A 12,799-nucleotide genomic window follows, 5' to 3' on the forward strand; every position below is an offset into this window, starting at 1 on the left:
TACCTTATATCCTCTAGAAGTATCCATCGAAGTGTTTGTAAAGTTTCCCATTTTTAGTTGAAATGCACTATGTAAAAATGACAGGAAAATTTGCCTACGCTTTTTTGCTTATATAAACATTCAAAAGACATTTACCTCAAAGTTGCTTCAGGCAAAACCTAAAGAAGCATTTTAGCTCACTTTTTAATGTATTGAATATATCTGAGGTAAAAAAAAAAGACCAAATTGAGATAGTGATGTTCCACCCATTGCCCAATTTTTACACATAATGGTATTTAAGTTGTAAAAAAAATAATTTATGACGAATGAGTGTAATTTAAGTAGAAATATTTAACATATCCTAACAGCATATGATGCTATTCGAGGTATCAAGAGGTTATTCCGTCATAGACCGGACAAATATTACAAATATTCCTTACTTATACAACATTCCAAGCAAAAGAATCGTTTACTATGTGTATGTTATGACTTATCAGTCTGGTAACAAAAAGAAGCCAATCCTTAAAACGAACACTGATATTACACAATACGTCATTAACCTTTCGGTGCGCATACTTACATGTAAAAATGCACAAAATGATTCTATTTATCCAAGAAAACATACAAAAGGGTATGTTCGTTTCTTCCCGCTCCCAGCACTGTTTCTGTCTTTATCATCTCCTTCTGCAAATAAAACTTTACCAACTGAAAAGACATATAAGCACTATTCAATACTGAAAGTTGGCTGAATTTTAACTCAAAATTTATGCGTGCTTTGCGTTATTAACGTGTCAAATGATATCGTTTTTTATGACTACATGAATGATTTCTAATGAAACAGAAATACACAGTCTTGTTTATCGGTGATAAAATATGTATTGATGCCACACATTTTAACAATCAACTAAAACGGTTTTTCAATTGTTTCCCAAATTGACTAATTCATTTCGTATTTTGGTTTATATGTCATACATGCTAAGGAGTAATCAAGGGAACCAAGGTTATAGCGGTAATCAAATGAATGTAATCCAGGGACAAAGACCAGACATGGAAAACAGACATACACAACAAAGAACATAAAGTAACAAAAATCATACATACAAAGTAACAAAAGTAAATGAGCAATTCGGACTCCACTACAAACTGGGAGCATGGACCAGGTGCACCGATAGGGTAAGCGTCCTCTGCTTTTCTAGAAACACCCGCCGAGTTGCTCATAAAAAGTCAAGTCCGGGGTAGACAAACAAGGAAAGGAAAACTATGACCCGTTGAATAAATCAGTTTTCATGGTGTTGATGGATACACTATAACGATCCACTGCTAAAACTGCAATAAGTGTTTTAAGTCAGGCAGAAGTTTTTGTTTCATTGTAATGTGTATGTCATATAGTATAAAGTTTGTCTTAAATTGACAGTGGTGGTGCTCAGAAATTTCCCTAAAAAAGCAACCAAATTTTTTTTCAAATTGAAGAGGTATTCTTTCTTTTTATTGGTGTCCAAGATCCTCATTTACTTTTATTGCTTTGTATGTATTATTTGGTTATTTTGTGGTCTTTGTTCAGTGTGTAGTCTTTGTCTCTTGATTACATTCGTTTGATTTCCGCTAGAATCGTGGTTTCCTTGATTATTCTTCCAGTGAATTTCAATGCTTTTTATGTGATTTAATTCTTTTTAATTGTTGAAGTTATGAAAAAAGTACCTTTCAACGTTGAATTTGGATGCATTAGTGATTAGATATTGGTTAAAATGTAAAAGTTTTTGTTTTGAACACAATATTTCTCATGCGTCTTCCACTGCCTGATTTTTGCGTGGACTACTATTTCAGTGCCGAATAGGAATTGACCTGTTTGATGCATTGTAAAATGAAACAACTTTTATAATAAATTCTAATTTCTATGATGTTTGTTTTTCATTTGGAACAACAACTTCGTTCCTCGAATAACGATGATTGAATAAAATCGCCAAGGGCAAATATTCCATCTTTTGAGCTATTAATTATGGTGAAGATACTAAAAGGAATCTCTCTGAAGAAACGAAAAGTTCGATACATAACTGGATCTGTGTCAGACTGACGCTATTATTATTCAATAACCTCACAATCTTGGTTTTTTCATCGTCAGTTTGCAGAAGAACAAATTACAAATTAAACACAAAGAGATGATTTCGCCTGACATTTAATGTACTCTACGTACCACGAACCCTATATCCATAGAGATATAAAGCCTTATAATTTCTTAGTAGTGGTATGATCTCTTGTTTTGCTAAATTCTTTATAATACATCATTCAAAGAAGCTTTTAAGCATAAAAAAATGACTTTATATCTAACTTACACAATTGCGAAAGTGTTCGAGTTCAAAACCGAATCATTTAGCTACATATTATAATACCCTAAATAAGTATGTATAATCACCGTTTGTATTGCCAAAATCGCCGCTTAAAATGTTCAGAATTTATGTTAGTTTGTTTAGCATTGTCACCATAAACTCATGGTATTATTGTGTAGTGTACCTCTGAAAGCAATGGGTAGGACAGTGGATATTCTGCAACAGTATAGAAATACAGCCACACCAAGTTATATATACCTTAAGTAGCTGTCTTTGTAAAAATCATGCAAAATCTGAAAAATGTGATACACCCTAAAAAAGGCTACTTTTTTGTAATTAGGTTGGTTTGTGGGTCTATATTATGAAAGAGTAATGAAGGCACCTAAGGTTATAGCGGTAATCAAAAGAACGCAATCCAGGGACAAAGACCAGACATACACAACAAAGAACATAAAGTAACTAAAATCATACATACAAAGTAACAAAAGTAAATGAGCAACTCGGACTCCCCTAAAACCTGGGATCATGAACCAGGTGCACCGGTAGGGTAAGCGTCCTTGTCCTCTGCTTTTCTAGAAACACCCGCCGAGTTGCTCATAAAAAGTCCAGGGTAGTCAAACGAGGGAAGGAAAACTATGGCTATGAAATGTGTAATTATTCATTCAAATCTGCATGCTCTTAGGAGATAATCAACATTGAAAATCCAATAGATTCTATTGTAATTGAGTGTAATTTACAGAGTTATCTCCCTTACTTTCGAATTCTACAGTGTATTCTATAATATTTTTATCTCCCATGAACACGGGTTATATGAAAAACCAACTGTTAATTTCTGTTTATTAAAGCATTTTAAACAAAATATCAAAAATAAAAATATGTAGGCTTTCCAACCATGTATCACATTTTGCATGATTCTTACCTGGAGTACTACTAAATATAAGAACTTGCTATTACTCTTATTATCAGTGCCTTACTATATAAGTGCAGTATATATCATGCACGGCGATGCAATATGTATTCATTTATAAATATAGATTGTCAAGTCTGGAATCGATGCGAGGCTGCGAATTTGCTTTGCAAATTTGGTTGAACACAAATCGCGTTTCGAACTCTTTTGATATATGTTTTTCTGTAGTGAAAATACGTTCGTAATAACAATATTAGGGAAGAAAACTACTGAAAAGGTTTCAGCGATATATAAAACACCAAATGGAACCATGAAAACCAAAACAAAACAGAGACCAAGCAACAAATCTTAATCAAATTCGAAGCCAAATGGCGAAATACAGAAAACTAAATGTGTTCAAGAGAATTAAGTTTCTAGTGGTAATCAATAGAAGGTATCCAAGGATAATTCCTTGACATTAAAAATAGACACACACTACAAATGATATGAATGACCAAATTGGTATGTAAAAAAATGAGCAACGCGGACTCTATTAAAAATTGGTAGCTTGGAGTAGGTACAAATATAGTTCTTACCAAGTCTTTAAAGTTTCATCCCCCTTTTCATGTTCAACATTGCTAACTATCTTATGTTTTGAGAGATTGATTTTCCTAATTTCGCAATATTGAAAAGAAATCAAGAGAACTAAGGTTATAGCGGTAATCAAAAGAATGTAATCCAGGGACAAAGACCAGACATATAAAACAGACATACACAACAAAGAACATAAAGTAACTAAAATCATACATACAAAGTAACAAAAGCAAATGAAAAAAACTGGGAGCATGGACCAGGTGCACCGGTAAGGTAAGCGTCCTCTGCTTTTTCTAGAAACAGCCGCCGAGTTGCTCATAAAAAGTCAAGTCCGAGATAGACAAACGAGGAAAGGAAAACTATGACTATTGTTCCGAATGAAAAACAAGGGGAAAAATAGAAAGCACCGCGAATTTTATGACAGATTACATATTTGAAGAGGTCTTCGACGAAAATTAAAATAGCCATGAAGTTTATTTTAAAAATGTAATAAACTTTATGTAAAAATTATTTATCCTTCCAGCCTTGATTTTATACATGCGATATACAACACAAACATTTGTTTATGCCTCTAATCATAATATTTCCTTATCAGACAAAAACATATCAGTTTAATATTCATCAATATTGGGTTTAATTCTGATAACATCTTAGAAGTTCTTTATCCATCTTAATCAGACAACTTTGGTTTGGGTTTTAATTAAACATTAATATAGAGTCGCTTACAGCAATACAAAGCGTATCAGTGTTAAATTTTGATAAATGTTGTCTATGAAGAAACAATAAGAATATGTTATACATTTCTATATTCCAATATCTTCAAAATCTAAGGAAAGAGAACTGCAGTTTATTATTTAAGACGTCGGTTTAGTACTCAGTCGCGTAATGCAAAATGATGCTGTAACATTCTTGCCATTGAGTATCTAAGATAGTGTCGAAAGTATTGAGAAAGTCTCATAAAAGAATAATGAGGTTAAGTTAAAATGATGCATTTAACAAGAATGTGGTATTTTTTCCAAGACAAATAACTGTAGGATTACTTAGCAGGTGTGTCCTAACACAGACGAATAATTGTCTTCAAAAGAATATTCTGAATACTTTTAGATTTTTAATACTATTTAGTCGAGTGAGAATAGTTCTATCCAAAGATTTGATATAAATAACAGAAAAAAAACATAGAAAAATGATCCAGAAACCTGTTTAGATGAAAATCCTCAGGCAAAGAACTTGAACACCCAAAGTTTTCTACACTTTAACTAACCTTTCTATAAATCAATTTATATTTAAAGCATTTTTCCTCTAATTGTTTAATTGAAACAAGTGTTATCTTAATGGACATTAAGACGTTGTAGAAAGCACAAGCTAAAAATCCAATCACAATAAATTTTTAGCTAAGCTAACCTTTAATTGATATAGATGGTATATAGAATTTAAGTTCAAGTTTCTTCGATTCATATTGACATTTAAAGTCTCATACTGACCTAGTTTTAACACAGTTAATGAACTAAGTCTACATTGTGCTAAATTACCTTTCAGTTTGTCTACAACGATCTAGTGTCAGCAAGTGTCTCTTTTTACGCGTTTTTTTAACCATACGTTCGGTATAAAGACTTCTAGGGAATGGCTGCAAGTACGTCTTCCTCTCTAACTCGTAATTTGTTTGTATTATAGTCAGTCAAAACAGATCATGACAATTAACAATTGTTATCCAAGTCTACAGTTAAACAAAAAATTCGAGTGATACATACGTATATATTTCGTTCATTTATCTATGCATTATATCTTCTTTATTTTTTTTTGTTTGTTTTGTATTTGTATAGAAGGTCACAAAAGAGTTATGAAATATTTTAATCTGTTTTATATTTATACATGTATCTTTTACATAGCATTGATAGTTGTAGTACTATTTATTAATCAATCAATTAATTCATTTAAATAAATGTAACGTTAAATTACTCAATTATTTATTCTTCCAAACATCAAGTACTTTATATATTATTGCATCTAACTTTTTATTCATCGTTGTTTTGGTACCCCTTATTATTATTTGTTTGTTTATTCACCACAGCTATTTTATTCAATAATTAAATGCTAGTCTTGAATTAAACTTTGTCCATGGTTATTCAATATATACTCGGCATGTATTTAATAATATGAATTACAGTGTAATACCCAAAATCTAAATGTTTATACACTCGAATACATATGTGTTAAACTATAAAGCTATTTTCCTTTTTATGACACACTGGAGAGGATATAAAAAGAGGTGTATGATAATTAGTAAGTATTTGTTGTATACCACACTTATCAATTATATTTAATTATCCTTGAAACAGCAACAATTAAATTTTATTGCAGGATAAGATCATAAGACCATGAAAACTGATTTATTCAACCGGCCATAGTTTTCCTTTCCTCGTTTGTCTACCCCGGACTTGACTTTTCATGAGCAACTCGGCGGGTGTTTCTAGAAAAGCAGAGGACGCTTACCCTACCGGTGCACCTGGTCCATGCTCCCAGTTTTTAGTTGAGTCCGAGTTGCTCATTTGCTTTTGTTACTTTGTATGTATTATTTTAGTTACTTTATTTTCTTTGTGTATGTCTGTTTTCCATGTCTGGTCTTTGTCCCTGGATTACATTCGTTTAATTACCGCTATAACCTTGGTTCCCTTGATTACTCTTTCAAAGGATTTTAACGATGTAAGATGTTTATATTGCATAACGGTTATTAGTGATTTGTATGCTTCAATGCATGAAATAGCCTCGTTAAATATTAGTCTGTAATATACCATTGTCCAACACCAAAATGAAAGTTCATATTAGATATCTACATAATCAGAATTAAACGATGTCTGTCGCTTTATGTTGCTTAAAAAATTATATGACAAAATAATGTTCCCTTTTTTTGCAACTTAATTTATAATTCAAGATGGAACCATGTAGTATGCTGAATTGCTTTTTACAGATCTATGTAAAATTATTGCAGGTCCTTTACATATAAACAACGAATTTGTATCTATAGCTATAATGCTATCAACACACATCAGAAAAATCCCTATGTATGTTAATAAAGCTGATCTAAAATTTTGACACAAAAAAAAAAGATTTTTCGCAAATTGATTGAAACGCATTTTAGTATTTTTATTTCTGTAATATTGCGCAATTTGGTTTATTAAAGTTTTTTTTTAATATAATACTGAATGCATTTATAAAATGAGAAAGGCTGGTAAACAATAAGATGAATCACGATCTGTCTTACTTGTACGTCGGTATCACTTGCGTGGAATTATTATATTTAAATTCCTATACGATCAATTATGAAACAAGTAACATATTTTGGTTCAGGCATTTGTTTATATTTGGATGATTTGATTTGTGTTGTAAATTATAATGTTATTTACATTGTTTAATTAGTAGCCGTGTCTAATGGTTGGATATGACAACGTTGTTAAATATAGGCGTTCGTCGGCACCCGTGGCTATATTTTGGTTATTCACTCTTTCCAATTACTGAAAATATCCTACTACCCCGTGACGTTTCGATTTGAGTTACGCGAGTTTTTGTTGGTTTATTTTGTTGATTTTTGTTGTTATTAACATTTATTTAATCAGTTACATCTGAATTCAGTATGACTACATTAAATCTAATGTCCCAACTCTATCTTTATTTTATTTTTTTTTCAGAATCAAGTTACCCCTCAATAGGAAAATGAACTAATGTTCGAATGACCTTTTCAAATGTTTTATGAATATTAAGTTATGTGATAGTTCTTAAGGTAAAATGTGCAGAGGTGGTGACCTTTTATCTTAAATATACTTTTAAAGTCTTCTCGTACATGTTACTGCTGAACACAGGTAGTCGTATAGCGTTTTGCACTTTGTCGACATATGTATAAACCTCTTTTTAGAAAAAAATATTAATCATTTACATTTGTATTAGATAAAAAATAACTACTCAGCGCTCTGAAAGGCCGCTGTCTATTTTAATCTTTGTTAATAATTCAATACATATTGCGATTTTTCATTACTGCCTTGGAACGTTTCCGTTCTATCTTCTGAAGAAATATTGTATCTTGTCGGGTTATATAAATGCAAATGATTCGTCCTTTAATTTCCTGTACATTCCGTTATTGGAAGTCAACATGTAAATCAAGATTACTGTATTAATCGACAAGTCTCTATAATAATCAGGCAATTTGTAAAAGACATTTTTTGTCTTAACTACAAGGTGGTCGATGATCAATTTTGACATGTATATCTACAAGTAAAGGCTGAAAGTAGAAGAATCTTGGGGAAATATATACACTTGTACAAGAAAACTCCTGGCCGAAATATAAATTTCGCATGCACAAAGGCTATACCGTAAATATGAAAATATAAGGTTAGAAATACATTTATATTTATTAATTCACCGTTAAAAAGCGATAATTAACATTATGACGCTAATTAAGAATTTTATAAGATATATTTTATTCTCAAATCTCGTAAAATTCATAGGGTAAAAATCAATTATCAAGGTACAAAGTGGTTTTTCAGTGGCTCATCGGCAAACGGCATCTATCGGGTAGTTAGTCTCGTCGTAGTGTCGAAACGAACCCTCTTACAGTGGTGGATCCAAGGGTGCAGGGAGTTTGTACCCCTCTTTTTTATTGAAAATTTGTCATTTTCATGTGTAAAATTAACAAAAAATTGGACATGTCATAGCGACCCAATTTGTCTGAGTAATCCTGGATGTTACCACTTCTTTTCAAAATGTCAGGACCGGATTTTGCTCTTGTACTTGATTTTTGGGTATAATTATGTCCACCGATGTTATTTGCGCATATCATTGCAGGATTTACATACTATATTTCATGACTTTCCTGATATTTAGAGAGCCTTGTAAATTTCACCTTTTATCCTTCAAAGTGCCAAATAAAGAATTTTCTGTAATTTGATTAAACAAAAAGTCCATCTTATGATGTAGCTTAGAAACAAAAAAAAAAGCTTGAAAGCGTAGGAAGATACTAACGACGTCAGTAAAATATCCTTTCCCGTTTAAACGGCAGGATACCGTTAAATCTTAACACGAAGTCAGGCTTAGAAGAATAATTATATAACTTCAAGTTAGTTTAAATGAATAGGATGGGTAATGACTTTCATTAAAGTGTAAGAAATATTTTTAAGGGCTTTTGCTATATAATCAAATCGAATATTATCGAATGTTCTTACATTAAATGTGACAATTTAAGATTGTTACCTCCTTATATAGATTTCGAGTTAAGTTATTAACACACTCTAAGACATATCTTACTTTTTCACAGAATATTTATCCATTCTGCATTCCAATCTTTTGTTGAAAGTATTAAATATCAGTTTTTGTAAAAATCATACAGTAGGTGATTCATGCAATTCAATAATCCACCAAATTCACTTTTATTTCTTGTTCAGAAACCGTTATAGATCACATTACCAGTTTTTGTTTTTCATTTGGTTGTTCCGCATTTGAGATGACATTTACATTGTACATGGAATTAGCACTTTGCAAAAGTTATCGTTCTTGATTTTGTTTGATTTGGTTAATTTTAGTGGGAGATAAATGTATGATTTTCTCAAAAGTACAGATCTGAATATAGAAAGGACAACTGTTACGTAAAAAATCATTGTTAGATTGTTGGGTTTTTCTTCATCATGAATCACTTTAATATGGACGGTGTCTGAATTCTATATGGACTGGTACTTAATTGCTACTTAAGAGTTTACACAGGTCTGTAACACAGTATTTTACACAGCCTCTTAATAGTACACATGTAATAAGTACCGTAGATTTGAAATAGCTTTGCAGCCTTGTTATGATAAATGTTCAAGCCCTCATGGGCCCAAGGACCATTTCTCGCCTTGCATAGTAGAGCTAATAATCCATCAGATATGTAGTTAATAAGAAAGCCGACATTAGTTAGACAGAGGAGGTTGTCACTGTTTGCCTAAATGGTGCATGCATTAAAGTTGTCGTTGTTAATGACAAAAACTTGATGGTAATGACAAAGGCTTCGATACTCATTTGTTTACTTTAATGACGAATCGATTTATTTTAGATGAATATCATTTGTCGTGCAACAAAATACTGCGAATCAAAATGTAATGATGAAAATATAACATCAACAATGTATTGGTTGACAATAATAGGGCATTTCTTGAACAGGCCAGTTCGTTTGATCTGTCATATGGCTTTCACCTTTGAGTGACCGATTCAGGGTAATTTTCTGCATTGCAAAACTAAATCATTTTCTTAACTGGAGATTAAACATGACAGCTCATAGACAATACATTTATTTATAATACGATTATGTCAACACAATACAAACGATATCAGGTAAGGTATTCTTGCGTTACGTATATGTAGGAAATGTGACTTCTAACAGAATAATCGTGGGAACATATACTTGAAAGGAAATTAAATGATATATCCCAAGGATAAATACAAGACGGGGAAATTAGACACACTTAACAAAGAACATGAAATAACTAAAAACGACGTACAAAGAAACTAAATCTAAAGTAAAACTAAGTAGCAACTAGGACTCTACCAAGAATGGGAAAAGAAATAACACTGTTATTAAACAAAGTAATAACACGACTCCATCAAGAATATGTAAACAAATTACACTGTTATTATTGTAACGCCGACAATAAGTCATTCATAAAAAAGGCTCATTTTTTTCAAATACGTTTTTCTTCTTAAGTTGAGGCCCCTTGCGGGTCCGGTTGTCAAAAGAATAAGCCCGCAGCAGCGCTCAGTTTGTAGTAAAAGGTGGCTAAACAGTGCTCAGAACCCTGGCCGAGGGGCTGGGCCGCTCTTCCCACAGAGCAACTGGATTGTGTCCCCGGGGTGGTGAAGAACCCTGCTGTGGTATTTTATCGGATTAGAAACCTTTACGATCCGCCGCAAGGGTCTAAATTGCCCGTCCATACCCATCTCTCTATTTCCAGTAGCAATAGAAATCTGTCGACCCTACTGTCCTTGCGTCCCATCCCATTTTTCATTTAATCATCATTTAATGTTCATTTATAATCCATTCCATGTTCATCGCCTGGTCATAACTAAAATATTGCTGCTTGGGCCTTAAACTCCTACAATCAACCATTCAATCTAAAGTTGAGTTATTTGTAAACGGTGTCATAGGTCCAAATAACCTCGTACCGGCGTTTGTAATACTGTTCAAAATTCAATAGTCTAATTTATGCAAAATAAACTGACATAAGATAAACTATACAAAGTAACATGAATAAGTCACTTAATTCGAAATGAAATTATTCTAACACTAAAATGTAATATTTTGAAGTAAGACAATTACAGAATATCGCCGGGAAAATAATGTGGCAGCAAATCAGAAAACGGCTTAATTGACGGAATCTATCAGATGACAAATATTAAAAAAAAAACAATGATACAGAAGCGGTCCATATAATATTATAAAATAGAATTACATCAAAATATGTGGAAAATAATTACTGATATCTGGCGCTTTTGACGAAGCAAGCATTTCCTACTGTGCCGTCGAGTTCAACGGTTAAAATGCAAGTGTCTGAGTAAATTCATTGAGTATCTTGTTCGGTGAGTTGCCAACCTAGAAAAGCGTGAAAACTTATCATGTCCTATCTGGAAAGTAGCTATAGAAACCTCATACCCGAAAATCAAATCATGATTACTTTCGGACATGAAGTTATGCCTTAAATTAGCTTTAGTATTTCACATATAATGAGGAAGCCTTTTTAACATCAAGTAAAGAAATCTTTATTGTGGGTGTCAAATGTAAGTCATTGATGTACGTAAACAATATTATACTTCTGAAATTCTTCTTGTAAGACAGGATTGTGTCGCGACATTCTATTTCTGTTGATTATATAACCGTTGAATCTCAGACAGATTACATTCCTTATCTTGTTTCGTCAACACTGTGAGGAACAGTTCAAATCTTGTTCATTCTAAAACGCGACTATACATATTTTACTAGGTTTTCTTTTGCACCCATAGATTTACTGATTGGAGAAATTTCATTTCAAAATTCAAAATCTTAATATATAATATTGCACCAATAAACCTACTCATTGAGGAATTATCGTCATAAATTTAATGTATAAAAACAAGTTTAATAATTGATTATATCAGAATCGTCCATTATAAAATTGAATACGATACAAACATATCACTAATTTGAAGGGTTATACCCCTTACCGCAGGTCTGCTTCCTCAACAAACACATATTGCAATTTATAGAAAAAACATCATTTTATATAAAAATCAATAATAATTCATCAAAATTGTTTTATGGGAAAATCACTTTAAAGATTTAATCTACAGTTATGGTTAAGAGATGTATTTTGAAAACAGCATAATATAAACAAAGATGTAAAAAGATTAAAACCTAAGGAGGTAGTCCTAGGGTAAAGGACATAAATCATGCAATCAGTGATATGTATGTATCATTTAATTTCACCAAATTCTATCAAGCTTTCACTTGAGACAGGATGAAGTCAGTCTAAGTTACTTTGATGCTTACTTAAGATTGATGTAAATGCTGAATACAAACTTTCCGATGATTTATTAGAGTTATGTCTCTTACCTTGGTCTACCTCATTAAAATTATATGTCGGTTCCGTGATGCATAACATCTTGCAAAGCTGTTTCAGATTACATTATATCACAACATGTAATCTTCATTGTTGTGCTGTCGTCAAATAAGAAATATTTTACAAGAATATTTTGTTTGTACATTTTGTTCATGGTCTATATTTAGTCAATAATGAATGCATCTGCCTACATGCACTTCATTTAATGTTTTCTTTGTAATTTCGTGAGGATGTCGGGGGCGCAGTACTATTGTTGCTAGACTATAACCGGATTCTACTTACTTGCATTTTGACGGATGCTTCTAACGGAAGGTAAGTATACATTTTAAGAGCAAGGTACCGCAAGCGATACAGGGCATGCTTACTCTTCCGGATCATTTGATGTCACTCCAGGGTTTTTGTAGGAA

Source organism: Perna viridis, chromosome 12 (assembly GCF_037379345.1).
Source record: "Perna viridis isolate PV_CMFRI_1.1 ecotype Kerala chromosome 12, ASM3737934v1, whole genome shotgun sequence".
Classification (NCBI taxonomy): domain Eukaryota; kingdom Metazoa; phylum Mollusca; class Bivalvia; order Mytilida; family Mytilidae; genus Perna; species Perna viridis.